This window comes from Peromyscus maniculatus, chromosome 11 (genome assembly GCF_049852395.1).
Source record: "Peromyscus maniculatus bairdii isolate BWxNUB_F1_BW_parent chromosome 11, HU_Pman_BW_mat_3.1, whole genome shotgun sequence".
NCBI classification, from domain to species: Eukaryota; Metazoa; Chordata; class Mammalia; order Rodentia; family Cricetidae; genus Peromyscus; species Peromyscus maniculatus.
The window spans coordinates 12,277,117-12,295,832 of record NC_134862.1 but is presented as its reverse complement, the minus strand read 5'-3'; positions in this window follow the sequence as shown (position 1 = coordinate 12,295,832).

The window sequence follows — 18,716 nt, the reverse complement described above, 5'->3', positions numbered from 1 at the left end:
GGAAACACATGAACCAAAGTCTGAGGGGCCCCCAACTGGATCAGGCCCTCTGAATAGGTGAGACAGTCGTTTGGCTTGATCTGTTTGGGAGGCATCTAGGCAGTGGTACCGGGTCCTGTGCTCATTGAATGAGTTGATTGTTTGAAACCTGGGGCTTATGCAGGGATGCCTAGCTCAGTCTGGGAGGAGGGGACTGGACCTCCATGGATTGAGTCTACCAGGTTGATCTCAGTCTTCAGGGAAGGCTTTGCCCTATAGGAGGTGGGAATGGGGGGTGAGCTGGGGGGAAGGGGAAAGGGGTAGGAGAGGGGAGAATAAGGGAATCCGTGGCTGATATGTACAACTGAATGGTATTGTAATATAAAATAAAAGGGGGAAAAAAGATAACGGATGTGGCTTTTACTTTAAAATGCCCCTTGCTCCAAACACTCAGGGCTACATTTGGGCTCAAATACACAAGTGCAGTCCTAGCCAGATGGGATGAAGACTTTCAGTTGGTTATAGACTCTGTCTGAATGATCTTCTTTGGTGAGTTCCTCATAAGACTAGTTATTGCAAATAGAACAGCAATGAACATGTCTGAGCAAGTATCTCTGGAGTAAAATGTCAAGTCCTTCAGCATATGCCAAGAAATGGTATAGCTAGGTCAGATGTTAGAATTTTGAGCTTTTTGAGAATTCATCACAATGATTTCCAGAGTGGATAAGACTACACCAGTTGTTAATCCTACCAACAATGGATAAGGATTCATTCCCTTTCTGCATACCCACTCCAGCATTTATTGGCCATTGTTTTCTTAATCTTTGACATTCTGAATGGGATGAGATGAAATTACAAAGATTTTTAATTTTCATTTCTCTAATTTCTAGAGACCATCAACCTTTTTTTGATATATTTCTTAGTCTTTTTTTTTTTGTCTTTTGAGAGTCCTCTGTTCATATCCCAGGCCCATATTTTGAGTGGATCATTTACTTTCTTGCCTTTTTGTCTTTGAGTTCTTCATATATTCTAGATATTAATCCTCTGACAGAGATGTATCTGGTGAAGATTCTCTCCCATTCTGTGGATTTTCTACTCACTTGATTGTTTCTTTAACCATACAGAAACTTTTTAGTTTTATGAAGTACTGCTTTTCATTTATTAGACTTAATCTTTGGACATGTGGATTCCTATTCAGAAAGTCTTTTTCTTCACCTATGACATTTAGGGTATGTCTAGGTTTCTTCTACTAGGTTCAGTGTTACAGATTTCACATTTAAGTCATTGATTGGTGTGGAATGTAATTTTTGTACAAGGCAGTCTAATTTCATGCTTCTGCATGTGGGCATCCAGTTTCCCTAGCAGCATTTGTTGAAAATCTTTCTTTTCTCCAGCATTGCTTTTGGTATCTTTGCCAAATATTAAATGGCTGAAGTCATGTGGACTCTTGCTAGGTCTTCAGTTTTGTCCCATTGGTCTACACTTGGCTTTTATGCTGGTGTCATATTGTTTTTATTACTATGGTTCTGTAACGTAGCTTAAGATTTGGAATGGTAATCCAGCCAATATTGTTCTCTTTGCTCAGGGTTGTTTATGCTAGGTCCCAGGAACTCCATTTATCCAGAAATGAGCTCAAGCTAGACTATAGAAGAATTCCTAGAGGTTAGATTTTTTTTTTTTTTTTAAAAAAAGGCAGCATTCTATGGGAATTTCTTGTTTTGTTCAGCAAAAGGAATCACTTCCTTTGCCTCTGGCAAATGAGAGTTGGCTCTCCATTGACATATACTTTGGCAGACATCAGCATATCAAAGTCCAATCTAGCCTCCAAAGTTCCTCAGTCTCTACTCATAAGTACCTGTTATACATTTCAAACTACTCCAGCCTTTTGGCCTTTCCCTCCCCCTATCTACTCATCCTCCATGTAATTTCCCGACACTGTTCTCTCATCTCTCTCACAGACTGTCCTGGCTGAATGGAAAAAAAAAGTAATAAGAGGATGTAAGTGCAAAGAGGTATGGTTAAAGAGAAAGTTTAAAGTAGGTATGAGGGAGAGTATAGTCAGAGGTGTCTGGAAGTGTCCAGATTGAACCAGGCCAGCAGACTGAAGAGAAACATGAGAGGAGAGAGAGGAAGGGGGGTGAGAAATGAAGAGAAAGAGAGAGAGGAGGTGTGGGGGGGGGTGCTAAGAGGTTAGGAGCTAACCAGGAGATCAAAAGAGCAAGAAATCCAAGAGCCAAGAGGATATGTAGTTAAAATGGCTGTGTTATACAAGGGTCAGAGAGCCTGGAGGAAGAAATGAAGCTCTGCTCCGGGGCTGGAGAGGTTTAAGGCAGGGAGTGGATATGACAGCCAAGATGACTCTCTAACAGGTAGGGATGGAGGGAATCTAGAGGCCAGCATAGACCTTGACATGCTAATAAGCACCACAGGCATAGGTTAATGGAAAAGTCGTATGTCCCTTTTTCCAGAGATAAGGAGAATGATTCCTTTTAACAAGTAAGAACAATCTTCCTCAGTCTCTGCAGGAATGCTGGCTCTTGTCTAAATGCCAGGCTGGCAAAAGGAATTTCTTGAGACCTGATACTGGCAGTATCCAGTCTCTTTCTCTCTGCTCTAGACTCTTCCAGGTGCCTCTGAGTATTCTCCTTTCTTATTCACAATAAAAAATCTTTCTCTTCATAGAATGGATTTCAGCAGTTTCTTTACTGAGTCCCTTTGAAAACAGCTTTGGCTATACAGGGTCTTTTGTGGTTCCTTATGAATTTTACAGTAGTCTTTTCTTCTTCTGTGAAGAAAGAAGTCAAGGATCCTGGAGGTGAATCTACAACTAACAGTTTAGTAAACCAGCACAATCTCTAAGGACATTCTAAATATTTGTCCTTATTCCCTCAGAAAGTTTAGTCTTCACTCCTCGTTAAGGGAACTTGTCTTCACAATACATGAAGACCATTACAGAAAACCACAACCAGTAAAAATGCAGTTGTGTAGCACAGTCTCAAAAGAGAAACCTGTAGCACAAGTCCTAAACCTAAGGCTAGGGATCATTGCAGAATAGGGAATGGAAAGATTGTAAGAGCCAGAGGAAAAGGGAGTTTACTATGAGATTACGTCTCCCAGGAATGCCAACATCAGAAGCTACAGCCACAAAGTCTAACCAACATGAGTACCAAAACAGGAGCTGAACAAGGACAACAATAGACATGCTAATGCTACTGTGGCCAAGAAAAGTCCACCTAGGGAGGATGTCATGGCAGAACCAGTAGGGATAAGGGAAGGATGGTCAGAAGAGATGAGGCCATGGGAGCCCTATAAGATGTTCAACCCAGAATCCCTTAGCAGAATCCTAGCTCTTGGGTCCCTCAGATCCTATAGGAATCAGTGTGTGTTTTAGTAAAGTCCACCACTCTTACTCTCTATGTGTCTGTTGCTATCCTTTCTCCTCATCTTAATCATCTTCCTCTCCTGGTTATACAATTTTGTGTTTGTTTCATTGAACAAACTTAGAGGTTCCTTAGATAACCCTGTATTCTAAGACCCCTGCAACATACACACATGCACAAAACACACACACTCACAAACCTGAGCTCACCATAGATATTATCTTAATAAACACATCAGCCAAGGGTATATGTTAGGAAGAATGAAGAAAGTAATGTAACATTTCTCAAGAGTTGAAGAGATGTTGCCCACAAATAGTTGAGAAGGTAGGAGTCACTACCAACTTTTTTTTTTTTTTTACTAGACTGCCATACAGTATTTCATATCAACCGTGTTAATTACCCTTAAAAGAATTGAAGATATTTGTGCTTGAGTAATTGTCTAGAAACCAGTAGTATTTCACACTTGACTTTATTGCTTATTCTTTTGTTGTGACTGGGCCTCGTGTAGCCCTGACTGACCTCATACTCATTATTTAGCAGACAATGGCTTGAACTTCTGGTCCTCCTGCCTCTACCTCTCCAGTTCTGGGACAATAGACATGCACTAACCACTCAATTTATCCAGTGTTGGGGATGTATTCCAGGTACTCCTTCATACTAGAAAGCACTCTACCAGCCGAGCTACTCTGCTAGTCTATACACCATAGGTTCAAATTTAATTCTAAAAGTATTAAGTTGCATTTATTTTTCACTATGGTATTTATCCTTTGAGGGTTTCAATTATGCTATTTACCACATATAAGTACCAAATCCTGAACGTAGGGCTCCTATGTTTTCCTCTATAGCTTCATGCCAGTATCTTGGCTCCTGGGACTCACAATCAATCCCTGAGGTATTGTTACAATGATCTATATAAATAGCTTAAATGCCCAGGCCCCAAACTAAGAACTATGTCATTCACTTTAGGCTGGATATGCCCTCATCAATTAAAGTAATCAAGACAATCTCACCCATAGACATGTGTACAGCCTAAAGTGAACTAGATAATACCTCACTGAGACTCTTACCAGGTTGTGTCAAGTTAACAATTAAAGCTAAACATTACAAGGAACTAGCTAAGGAGGGCCAGACACCAACCAGCCACCTGCTCTGCCTTTTCCCACTCACTATTTTTGTTGTTAAAAAGGTAAAAGTGGTTGAGTATTTGCCAATGAATATGGAAACAGAGAGAGTTTCTTTTTCCAAGTCTTGTCTTACTCGTTAAACCATTTTTTGGCTTCCCACACAAATGTCCTTCAGGGATGGCCACAGGGAAAGCTGTGACGCTCTCCTCTGTTCCAGAACTTCTTGCTTGTCCACCCTCTCACTGTGGATGATGTCTAATCCACTTCTGCTGCTTATGAAATCTCCCTCCTAAAGCTCTGCATGGTTCTGGGCCTGAAAACTTGCCCCTGGTTTGCAATTCAATGGCAGAGTTACTGTGTAGCAGGAGGGCTTCTCTCCAGGTTTCACCAAGCCCCACAGTCCCACAATCCACATATAAAATAATCACTCAGATGCTTATATTACTTATAAACTGTATGGCCATGGCAGGCTACTTGCTAACTGTTCTTATATCTTAAATTAACCCATTTCTATAAATCTATACCTTGCCACATGGCTGGTGGCTTATCGGCGTCTTTACATGTTGCTTGTCCTGGCAGTGGCTGCAGTGTCCCTCCCCACTTCTTCCTGTTTCCCCAATTCTCCTCTCTCCTTATCCAGCCTATACTTCCTGCCTGGTCACTGGCCATCAGTGTTTTATTTATATAGAGTGATATCGACAGCACTTCCCTTTTTCTTTTTTTTTTTAAAAAGGAAGGTTTTAACTTTAACATAGTAAAATTACATATAACAAAACAATTATCAAGCAAGAATTACAGTTCCAATATTAAAGATGTCCTATCTTATATTTGTGAGTTTAAGGTTTTATATCTAACTTATCTTTTATTATCACTGAGGAAATTACAACTATCTAGTCTTTAACCACATCAAAGACCTGAGAAGGAACATAATGGTACCTGAGAAATAGTAGATGGATGCAAGCAACTTTCGGGAATCTTACAAGAGTAGACCAAGACAGCTGGCATCCTGGACAGTCACCTAATGTTTCTCAGCATTGTTGGTGCATTCAAATTGGCTACAGGCCTAGAGTATCTGACAGACCATTTTCAGAAGCAGGAATTCTGAAAGACCATCTTACCCTGCCTGTCTTGGCAGAGTACAGTGATCACTTTCCTTGTGTCCCGCTTGTCCAAAAAGGACAGCATTGCATTCGTACTGCCAGCCGTCAAGGCAAGGGCAGTTCTTTGCCCAGTAGGCCATTTTGTGCCAAGAAGACAAACTTCCAAATGGAAATGTCTTAGAAGCCCAACATTCTCTCGGGATCAAATTGGTGCAGCCAGGAGCAATTGTGTCTCATGTCAACAGAATTCTAAGTTATTTAAATGCCATATTCTCTAGGTCTATGAAGTGTTTGAAGATTACTTATCTATCTGAAATATATCTATGTATACCTAGAAGACTTAACAAACATGACTACAAATATGATTATCATAAATGACTAATTATTAATCTATTTTTAATTATACATTACAATTTTAAATGAGTTACATAAACATAATACAAGAATAGAAATATATATATATATATATACAGTATAACAAAATTAACTTTAAGTTTGTATCAATAAACGAAAATTTATACCAATGTAAAACATTTTAAACATAAACTAAAATCTATACCAATTTAAAACATTTTAAACAAGTTGTTCTTTAAAAGTAGGTTTATTAATCTACCCTTTTATCTTATCAACTCTATATCCTATATATCTATATCATATCCCCTTTTCTTTTTTAGAAAGAGATCGCATTTATAATCAACCTGTTTTAAAGAAAAATATTGGTTTTTCTCTGTCCCCCCCAGAGAGAGAGAGAGACAGAGAGAGAGAGAGACAGAGACAGAGACAGAGACAGAGACACAGAGGCAGAGAGAGAGACAGAGAGAGAGGAGGCAAACATACCTGTACACATATACAAACAAAATAAATTAAAGTATTTGAAAATCACCCCTAAAAATATTAGATTGAGTGCTGTTTTCTGGATGCAATTAAAGAAACATTGAGTAGTTTCTAGTCTAGCAAAAATTCACCAAGGAAAGTCAATTAGAACAAAGACACTTAAGCCCCAGGGTCAAGATTGTTGTAGATAGTCAAATCGGAGACTATCCATGTCTGAGTAACAGGAATCTGTCAATAAAGATATATTGTAAGTATAAGATAATTGATATTAAGAAAAGAATGCTGATTAGCCCCGATAAGTGTAATGAAACTTATAGGTCCAGGTCAACAGGTTAAAGCAGCTTAATGCAAGCTGAGTGAGCCAATGTTTGATTCCTTAGAATCTACATGAGAAACAACAGATCTCGTACACATCTGCAGCCCAGCACTCCTACCAAGAGATGATGAGGGGCAGATGTTAATCTCATCAAGATAAGACCACTATCACAGTTTAATGCCAAATTTTAAGCAAGCTTTAATTAAATACTGGCCAGTGTGGATGACCTCTGGCCAGGTCCATATCCAGGTTCCCAGGAAATGGGCCATAATCAATTATGGCAAGGGCTTGAGAAGGAAACCCCACAATGCATTGCATTTCCCATCAGGTCCAATTAGGGGCAAGCACACATCTTTACATATTGCCTGCCTGTGTACCTCCTGCTCACATGTGATCAAGCACACCTCGTACAGATGGGTCAAACAAAGTTGTTTAGGGGCATGAAAAACTTGTGACTTTTTTTTATCTCCCATAAACAATCGCCTCCAGAATTTTGGGAACTATCAGTCCTTGGGCAAGGGGCTTGCAGATCAGAGGCATTTTTGTTTCATGGATCTCTATGGCATAGTAGTTAAAACTGAAAGTGTAACTTTGGCTCTCACACAGAGGTGGAAGAATCACATGGAAGAGTGACTAGCTTGTCCCTGCCTCAACAAAGTGGAAGGACAGAGCTGACTCCTGAGAGTTGTTCTCTGACCTACACACATGTACTGTGTGGCACGTGTGTGTTACATCTCCCAGGCTGTGCCTGTTCCTCTCCATAGACACACATTTCTCCCATTTCTAGGACAGAGAAATCTGCTTAGGGAAGGGGAAAAATGAAGCACAGAGTTCAGGTTCTGAGAAAAGGAAAAACAAGTTACAGGGAAGTCTAAGTTTCCTTCTGGTCCCCACCACTGTAGCTCTCTCTTTCTCTCTTTCTCCCTCTCCCTCTCCCTCTCCCTCTCCCTCTCCCTCTCCCTCTCCCTCTCCTTCTCCCTCTCCCTCTCCCTCTCCCTCTCCCTCTCCCTCTCCCTCTCCATCTCCATCTCCATCTCCCTCTCCCTTTCCCCCTCTCTCTTAAAAATAGAGAATCTAGTCCATACACAATGACAAAATGAACAGTGAGAGCTTAGTTCCATTGGCAAGAAAATTACATTATATTCTTCAGGAAAATAGCAGGCCAAGATCAGTGGGCATGGGACTTGCATTCTCTACCCCTGTGTGTGCCCTCCTCTGTGCCTCCCCTGGGTCAGGCACCTCAGAAAAGGAACATGCTTTTCTCGGAAGTCCATTTTACTTCGAGGTCCATCTGTTATAGGTAGGTGCCCAAGATAAGAATATGTGCAGGTAGCAAGACAGTGGTGTAGCTTTATCTGCTTAAGAGGCCCCTGGCAGTAGGATCAGAATCCATCCTTGGTGCACGAGTGGGCTTTTTGGAGCCCACTAACTATGATGGGACACCTCACTCAGCCCTGACGCAGGGGGAACAGTTTGGACCTGCCTCTACTAAATGTGCCTCCCCATGAGAGGCCTTACCTTCTTGTAGGAGGGAATGAAGGATGTGTTGGGAGGGGAAGGTTGTAGGGCCAGGAGTAGGGAAGAGGGGAATCTTTGATTTATGTATAAAATGAATTAAAAAAATCCTTAATAAAAAAATGTGCACGGGTTAATCACCACTCAAGTTGCAAAGTGTACCAGGTGGAAGGGGATAAGTGCTATGCACATGAATCTCTGGCCAGGAAGGTACTAAACTGGTTTAAGATTACCTAGTGAGTGCCACCCATCCACCACCACCACCAGTTGTTCCTTATGACATGGCAGGGAAGGCATCTGCCCTCAGGACGCAGAGCAGAGTAGGAAATGGGGCAGAGTTCTAAAACCCCCAGGGACCCACTTCCTGCATGAAGGCTCCACCTTCTAAAGGTTCCACAACCTTCCCAAACAGTGCCACAAGCTGGGTATCAAGCATTCAAACACACAAATCTAAAGAGACATTTCACATTCAAGCCAAAACAGTCAGTCAGGTATGGAACTGGGGGTGTCAGCATAGGCTAAGGAAAGCAAGAAGCAATGTTTGCTCGTCTCAAGCCACCAGAAGGAAGACAACTCCCCTCTGCACTGCTCTGCCTTGAGGATGTTAGAGTCTGCAAACTCCAGAGTGTTGAAAGAATGGATTTGTATGTGCTGAATGACTATGTCTGTGGTCACCTGTCATGAAAATAATAAATTAATTCAGAGGCTGATGACAACTGTCCCAGGTGCAGTTCATCTATGATACAGTGAGGCTGAGCTCAGTGACAGCAGTTGTAGGGATTATTGTGAAACGTGCTTGAGGATGCAGGAGATGAGCTGAAGATGCTCCTGGTGTGCGCCATCTGCCCCGAAGACTTCAGAAACAGAAGCAGGAGCGAGGAGAACTCATTTCTTAGAGTAAATACCAGTGTGCTGTCGAGGGCCTGGAGGTAAAATTGCACATTACTGCATGACAGTACTGCTTCTTTTCCTTTCTCCTTGAACATTTGTCCCATGGGACATAAAACTGAAAAACTGGAAACTAAGTAGGAACATAACCAGCCTGGCAGCAAACAGTAATTTCTCTCAATTGTCAATTCTCAGCTGTGGCAAAGGGAACTTGAATCTGGGGCACAGAAAGTCCTGGTGTAAGAGAATGACCATTTTTCTAAAGAACTTAACATCTTTTCCTATGAATAAAATTTTGCCAGGCATATGATTAGTGAAAAATATAACATATCTATTAAAATTTTTTAAACGCTTGTAAGTCTGGGATTGGCTTGTGCCCTCAAGTATAACATCCTTACTTTACCTCCCACATCCAGGGGGTTGAGGGAGATTGTCTCAGATTCTTCTCTGGAGAGGAGCTGGGGATCTTTTGGATCTATAGTGGATATATCCGAGTTTTGGGATTATAGTGGATATATGCTAGTTTTGCTATGTTTTATTAGTATATATATTAGTATATATATATATTCCTGGCTGTCCTGGAATTCACTCTGTAGACGAGACTGATGACCTCAAATTCAGAGATCCCTCTGCCTCTGTCTCCTGAGTACTGGGATTAAAGTGTGCCTGGCTTATTTGCATACATTAATTTTGCTAATAACGGATTTTATTGTGACATTTTTAAATAGGTGTATCAACTGTGACCGGGTCATCATTTCCTCTCCCTTTCCTCATTTGTGCTCCTCTTGCTCTCACAGCTCCCTCTTCTCTTCCACGTTAGTCCCCTTCTACCCTCACGTCTTTTTGTTCTTCTTTTAGAACCCCACATGTTTCACTGGGCTTGCTCACGAGAGTGTGGATGAAGGGTTATTTACAGAAGGATGGGCACCTTACCGGTGGCTACAGAGCTAAATCAATAATTCTGCATAAATCCTCGGGAAGGGACAAGCCTTGTGAGTGGATGGAATGTTGATGAGCCAGTTTCGAGTAGTCTTCTGCAAGTGATCAGAGCTGCTATGAGTTCAAGAGCAAGATGGGCTGGCTAGTTTATGTCGACTTGGCATAGGCTAAAGTGATTTACAAAGAGAGAACCTCAATGAAAAAAAAACACTTCCATAAGGCTGCAGGCAAGCCTGTGGGGCATTTTCTTAGTTATTGATGGAGGAGGGCCCAGCCCAGTTTACTCTTCACTCCTGGGCTGGTGGTCGTGGGTTCTATAAGAAAGCAGGCTAGCCTGGCAGTGGTGGCGCATGCCTTTAATCCCAGCATTCAGGAAGCAGAGACAAGTGAATGTTTGTGAGTTCAAGGCCAGCCTGGGCTACAGAGTGAGTTCCAGGAAAGGTGCAAAGCTACGCAGAGAAAACCTGTCTCAAAAAACCAAAAAGCAAAACCAAAGAAAGAAAGAAAGGAAGGAAGGAAGGAAGGAAGGAAGGAAGGAAGGAAGGAAGGAAGGAAGGAAGGAAGGAAAGAAGGAGGGAGGGAGGGAGGAAGGGAGGGAGGGAGGGAGGGAGGGAGGGAGGGAAGGAAGGAACAAAGAAAGAGAAAGAAAGCAGGCTAAACAAACCATACGGAGCAAGCCAGTAAGAAGCAGTCCTCCTTGGCCTCTGCATCAGCTCCCATTTCCAGGTTCCTGCCCTGCTTGAGCTCCTGTCCTGAAAGTCCTTCAGTGACAGACTACAATGTGGAAGTGTAAACCAAGCAAACCCTTTCCTCCCCAACTGACTTTTCGTCATGGTGTTTCATCATAGTGGTAATAATCCTGGACAGCCACATCAGATCTGATAAAGAGTATTCCAAAACCCTCCCTCCTGCACCTCTTTCTGCCCTTGTATCACAGATTTAAATTCAGTGAGGACATATGAGAACCTTAGGATGTCCTACCTTTTATAGTGCCGCATTTTACAACAGAAAATGGTGTTTTGTGGTGTCTCTGTTTCAAAGACCACAATAGTCAAATGATATTGGGAGACAAATACATCACATCTTTCAGAACAGTTCATGAAGATGTAGATTCAGCTACAGGTAATGTGTTTTATCTTACTGTGACCTTGGTTAGCAGGTCAAACCCTTTGTATCAGTCTTGTATTTTTCTAAACACATGCAAAGACACACACACACTCACACACATGTGAGCATGTGCATATCATCCCTCCTCCTTCTTGAGTTGCAAGAAGGGAGGTGCACAAACTCCCAGGACATACTGTATTATATGGTGTCCCCCTTACTTGTCCAGCCATTGTCCCAATTCCAGTTAGATTACTCAGTTGGTACACTGCTGCTTCATCTTTTAAAAGGTGACAGCATGAGCTGATAAAGGCTCAGTTGGTAGGGCGCCTGCTGCTCAAACATGAGGACAAAGTTCAATTCCCAACACAACATGAGATCTGGGCATTGTACTGAATACCAATAACCCCAGTGCTGGAGACATAGAAACAAAATGGTCTCTAGGGCTTGCTGGCCATGCAGCCTATCAAATCTGCAAGCTCCAGATTCAGGAGAGAGAGACCATGTCTTCAAAAATAAGATGTAAATTGATTGAAGAAACGTATGACTTCAGTCTCCGGCCTCCACATGTGTACACATGCAAATGTGCTTAAACACATGCACATATGTGCACATAAACACCAGCACACACACAAATAAAGGATGCAGGTCTAGGACAATGAGCAGTTTAGCCCTTATTATTTTTCACTGAAAAAAATATGTGATTTTATAGGGTTCTGAATGAGTCCAGTTAGTCCTGACCTTTTATTATGTATTTCTATTGATTTGCATGTGTTCCAGGTTCTTCAAATGCATATTCCTGCAGGGAAATCCAAGGACTCATGTTATCTGACCTGAGAAAAGAATGTGGCCACTGCCTCTGGGAAACTTGCCTTGCTTCCTTTTTTGAACCTCCTGTCCCTGGGGCAGCTGGAAAAAGACTCACAAGAATACACATGTATTTCAATTCTATTCTGGTTATACTAACAAGCCTTACTTGAATTACTATAATCTTGAAGATATTTATCATGGTAGAGGAATATTGTGTAGAGTCCACAATAATTCAAAAACATTAGCCACCTACCCCCCTTCTTCTGCTTCATGACACTTGTCCCATATTCTCTGAGGGTAAAAGAAGGACAGTTGGTTAAAAACTAAGTCAAGACCCCAGTTGTATCAAGAGCTATGCTAAGATAACCACAGACTTGTGTAAACAAGCTTTTACAACCCCCCTGTTAAGCTTGTACAAACACCTTGTTATCACAAATTGTACTACTAGTTGTAAAATGTTATCATAAAGTGTAAATTCCCAAAATGTACCAACACACTTAAGCTCAAATTGTAAAAATTCTTTCTTATATAACCCCTGACCCCCCCCCAATTGTGACTTTTACTTTAAAAAGGACCTACTTTCTCTGTTCAGTGTCATGGTGTTAGAACCTGACCTGCCTGTGGCCCTAACTAGTTAAACATTCTGGTACCCTGCGGTGATAGAATAAAGTTGCCTCTGCTCATCTGACTTTGGTGGCCTCATCCTCAATATCTTTGCGACTTCCAGACCCAAAGATTGTCCCTTTGTGGTGCTCTTATTTCAGCATCTTACATTGCAAGTGGAGGGATGGGGGAGCAGGGCAAAGAGAAGATAGACTATTAGCCTAGGCCTTTCAGAAAAATGATAATGAAAACTTCTGGAAGAATGACTAATGTATAGTATTGTGATATTTTATTTGTACTGAAATGTGGTTTTAATTTTATGTTAATAAATAAAGTTGCCATGGGGTCAGAGCTATTAGAGCCATAGCAAGAGCGTGGTGGTTAGAAGAGCTAGGTAGATTTCTGTGTGTTCAGGGATACAGCCAGTATTGGAGACATACGCCTTTAAGACCTGGAGGGCGGTACTTACAGGCAGTGATGAGGCAGTCATGTGGTTGGGTTTACAACCAATGAGAAGGCAGAACAGAAAGATTATTTAAACACAGACAAACAGGAAGTAGCTCTCTCTCGGGGAAGTTAGGAGCACTGCAGGAGGTAAGATTTTATCTCTGAGCTCTGACCTCTCGGCTTTCTCTTTTACATTGGCTCTGTGTTTCTTATTTTAATAAGATGATTGGTTACATCTACAGTATAGGAACATGGTATAGTGAGTTAGGATATCCTAGAGTTCTGCAAGATAAACTTTAGTCCAAAATCTGACCTTCTCCTCTATAGGAAAATGATTACATACCCTTTCCAAGAACCTTTGTTTGGAGCTGGAAATATGGCTCAACATTAAAGAGGATTTTACAGGTTTTACAGAAGATCCAGATTCGATTCCCATCCACTTCCATTCACAATCATCAGTAACTCCAGTGCCTGAGGAACCGACACCCTTTTCTAACCTTCAGGGAACATGTAGTGTACATACATGCATACAGGCAAAATACTTAAAGACATGAAATGATAAAATAAGTCTTAAAATGTTTTAAAAAAATCCTGGTTTTGAGTAAAGAGCAGAGCATTTTTATGGGTGCCTTGGAGTTTGCATGGTGCTGGTGATTGGATTTAGAGTCCCATGATGGCCAGGTACTTACATGACTATACTATCTCCATAGTTTCCTCAGTAACACTTTGTTCTGACTGTAGCTGATGCAATACATTTCTGATTTCAAGTCCTAAGTTGAACATGATTCCTTTAAAAAGATGGTAGTGGAAATAACACAGGGATGGAAATAAAGCGAACCATCATAGCTTCTACGCTGTTACTAAAACCGCAGGAACAAAGGAGATGATTGTAGTTGTACAAAATTAGGATTCTGTGATCCTGGTTGAGTGTTTCTCAAAAGGGGCGTAAACAATCAAGATCACTGGAGGCTGCCCTCTCTCTGTCATACCTGTGTAGCTCCCAGGTAATAATAGACCACTTGGAATAGTGATGTGAGCTGGAGGCACATTTTAAAGATAGTCTCTAAGAAATTATACTTTATGTCCTCACCCTCTGGACGAGATCACCCAAGAGATCTTTGCAATCTAGGTGCAAGGGCATGTGGACATATCAAAGTAAGATAGAGAATGAAGGAGAATTAGTCAGGAAAATCTCTGCCAAGCTAACTTTTATCAAACCAGCCATCACTGCATCTGTGCATAGGCACGATGATCGGTCCACACTTATGTCTCTGCTCCTCTCTGACTGCTCTTCTGGGCGTGACTTCCAAAGAAATTTCTCTGAACTAAAAGGATGTATTTGTCAAGTAGGAAATAGCAGAAAAAATTCTGAAATACTTAAAAGACATCTTGTTGGGAACAGAAGGCCTTAAAGCCAGCTTATATTTAGAGAACATGGTGCTAAAATGGATATGCAGTATAAGTCAGCTAAAATATGTCTACCACTGGGCCTCCAGTGGGGGTTTATTAGCCAGCACAAAATAGGCTGATATAGGGTATCAAAGTAAACTGATTACTCTAAAGTAAACAGTGATGCAATCTGTTATATAACTATATTTTGCAGAGTGCCACCTTTGTGTGATTCTGTATAAAGATGGCTATGTGGGTAGAGTTTAAGTCTTTGTCTGGTCCTACACCTTTGGCAGCCAGCTTGCATGCATTTGTGTGTAAGCTTGTGTTTCTGTCTCTGTGTGGCCTGTCTGTGAGACCCATATGTAGCCACATGTGCCTGAGTATAAGCATCTGCTGTCTGCCTAGCAACCTTGTCTGCTGAATAGCATGTCTTCTCCACTTGAAGCTCCTCAAAGTCTTGTCAAACTCCAGGTCCCTAATGACTCAGCTTCTTTCCTGTCTTGGACCTCACACATATAAACAACTTTTCTTTTTCCCTCACAGCAAAGATCCTTTGGAAAGATTATTTAACTGTTTTTCTTTGGAGGAAACTTGTGAGATATATACCAGTTCCCCAATGTGATGCCTGGTCTTAACTGTCAATTAACAGAATCTAGACTCACCAGGAAGATGGTAGCTAAAGTTTTCTCCAGTCTTGCCCAGCACCACAGACCTTACAGACCCCACAGCCACTTATAAAATAATCACTTAGAAGCTTATATTAATTATAACTGCATGGCCATGGCTCAAGCCTTTTGCTAGTTAGCTTTTGTATCTTAAATTAGCCCATAACTATCAATCTATATATTGCTACATGTTCTGTGGCTTTGCCTGCGTCCCACTGCAAGTTGCTCCTTGGGCAGCTAGCTGGCTTCTCTCTCACCTTCTTCCTGTCTCTCTCTTTGAATTTAACACCTGCCTCTAAGCTGCCTTGCCATAGGCCAAACAGCTTTATTTATCAACCAATTGGAGCAACACATTTGCAGTGTACAGAAAAGCATTCTCCCATCACCTCTGGGCATGCCTGTGGCGATTATATTGATTGGGTTAACTGAGGTAGAAAGACCCTTCCAATCTTCCTGGCATGACTTCCTGACTGGGATCCTAGGTTGCACAAGAAGAGAAGGAACTGAGTAGAGGCAGGCATTTCTTACTCTCTGCTTCCTGAGTGTGAATGAAGAGTAAGTAACCAGCTGCTTCAAGCTCTTTCCATTGTGCTTTCTCTGTCATGTACCTTGAACTGTAAGATAAACCCTTTCTCTCTTGAGGTGCTTTTGTTGAGTTATTTTATCATAGCAATTGGAAAATAACTAAGACACCAAGAAATCAGTTGTCTTGTTTTTTATCTTGGGAAATTATGAAAATGAATTCTGTTTCTAGAGAGATAGATTCTATTACAATGAATTCTTAAATTGAGCCTTTTAATCTGAATAAAATTCACACACACACACACACACACACACACACACACACACACACACACCAAAATATGTATATTTGGGAAGTTCTAAATGTTGTTCAAAGAATACTCATAAAAAGACAACTCAACACAGATTCTTATTCAAAATTCATGACGCAGCTCATAACAGTGAAAGTGGTGCTGGGGGATGTGTTTCAGTTGGCAGAATGCTTGCTAACATACATGAAGCCCTGTGTTAGATTCCCAGCACAGCATTAAGCCAGGAATGGTGGCTCAAGCCTATAGTTCCCGGGCTGGGGATGTGAAGGCAAGATGATTGGAAGTTCAAGTTTATCCTTGTTTATGTAGCAAGTTGGAGGCCAGCCTGGAGCAAAGTCTCAAAAAAACTAAAAAGGAATTATATAAGACATTACAGGGAACATAAGCAATTTGTGGTAAATACACTATATGGGATTTTAACCAGTCATAAAAACTATGTCTATATAAAAAATGAAATGATACAAGTTAGTAAAAGGAATAAAAGCAAGTGATAAAATTTTATCATATCAACAAAATTGTCTTGAGAAATGCATCTTAAAGACATCACTGAATTATAGCTAATTGTCAATTTGTTAACTATATACCCTATGCCTGAGTGTGCCTTACACATATCATCCCATTAGAGTCTGAATGCATTGAGATAAACATTCGTACCACATATGACAATATGACAGCACAAAAGACGATATGACAGCATACTTGTTTTAAAACACTCAGGTATTGATTTTGATATTGTTGTGACTTTATGTCTACTCGATGGAGTGAAATTACCCAATGATTTGGGCAGATGCTACTTCTGCAAAGGAATCTTATTCTTTGAAAATTAACATTTCTTTTTACAATTTTTGTTTTTTATATTGATACTGAGTTACATAAGGCAATTTTCATGAAAGTGTGCAAATGTACGTGGACATGTTTATCTTCTTCAAATAATATTTAAATCAGTAAATATTTATTCAGTGAAGCAAACTTTGCTCCATGCTTGTTGGTAGGGCTCATATATTTAGTTTATAATGAATGACCTGCCAGGAAGAAGAGGACATCTTCCCAACACTAACCTACCACCTAAAATTACAACTTTTCCTTGATGTGCATTCACTTGTGCTACCCTTCACAATCAGATGAGCTAATTCCTTAATAGAAAGCTACTCCTCTTTCCCTCCCTCCTTTTTCCCTCCCTTCCTCCCCCTCTGTGATGGTTAATGTTGATTGATAACTTGACATTATCTAAAAACATCTGGTGAAAAAAACTCAATATGTCTGTGAGAGTTTGTCCAGTTTGGATTAGTTGAGGTGGGAAGATCACCCTGGGTGTGTAGAGCATCATCCCATGGACTGGGGTCCTGGACTGAATAAGAAGGAGAAAGTGAGCAGAACACAGTGTTGATCACTCTCCTTCCTGACCATGGATGCCATGTCACCAGATGCCTCAAGTTCCATCTGCTGTGCCATCCCCACAATGAATGACTGGACCCTGTGAGCCTAAACAGATCCTTCCTTTACTTGTTTTCACCATAACAATGAAAAAAGTAGCTAATATGGTCTCCCTCTACCTCTTGGTCTTTCTGTCTTCCCTTTCTGCATATCTACACAAGAGTTTCTCAACTTTTGTCCTACCAAACCTGTTGTAACACTGTGTTTGTTAGTGTTTCTCAGTTTATCATAAGCTAGGGTTACCTGTGAAGAGGAATCTCAATTGAGAAAAATGCCTCTATCAGATTGGCCTGTAGGCAAGTCTGTGGAGCATGTCTTTCATTAATAACTGATGTGATAAGCCCCAGTATAGTATGGGCAGCTCAGATGGGGACCATCTGAGCAGATGGTCCAGAAGGGCCTAAAAATCAGCTGCGCAAGTCATAATAAGCAAGCCAGTAAGTAGCATTCTCTGTTTCAGTTCCTGCCTCTATGTTCCTACTTTGAGTTCCTTCCCCTCAAAGGAACTTGACTCCATGATGGACTATACAGTGTAGTGAAATAGAACCTTTATTCCCCAGGCTGCTTTGAGTCACAGTATTTTAGCACAGCAGAAGAATGCAAACTAGGACAAACACATTTTTTATACCTATCTCAGTGAATAACACAGCTTAGCCAGTCTACCTCAAACATGCTCAGACAGAACTGCTAAAACTGAAGATGTGAAGGCTCACATGGACTTCTTTTCAAATCACTGTAAAGTCCGGTAGTGTATTTGTTCACTGGAATCATAGTTAACTGATGTGCTCACCTAGTGTGTGTGTGTGTGTGTGTGTGTGTGTGTGTGTGTGTGTGTGTGTGTGTGTTAGTTGGTTTTGATTCCCTAGAGAATCTTGATTATTATAAATTTTGCTTCACATAGTGGTTGCACACAAGCAAAATCTTAAGAACAAGCATTTTAATTTAAATGACTCTGGTCTTTCTGGAAACAATTTCCTGTACTAGTTAGCTTTAGAAACATTGCTGATGCTTTCATAGTAATAAAAAGAATATGCATACTCTCCTGTGTTTGACCTTTGTATCATGAACACCATTGTGAAATGGGCAGTAGAGGACTCAGTAAGAAAATGTCTGTCACCAAGTAGAAAGGGTGTATACCATAAAGTCTCAAACAGACTAGGAAGGCAGAAGATCTCACATGAAGAAGCAGGTCTACTGCTCATGGTCCCCCAAACATCCTAACAGTTTTTCTATCTCCTAGGTCATTTCCTAAAAGTCAAGTGACAGAGAAAGCGAAAATTCAAGCATCTTTCCCAGGTGTTTCTGTATGATTTGTAAGTTCCATTGGGCATCAGGTAGAGGTAGGAATTCAGG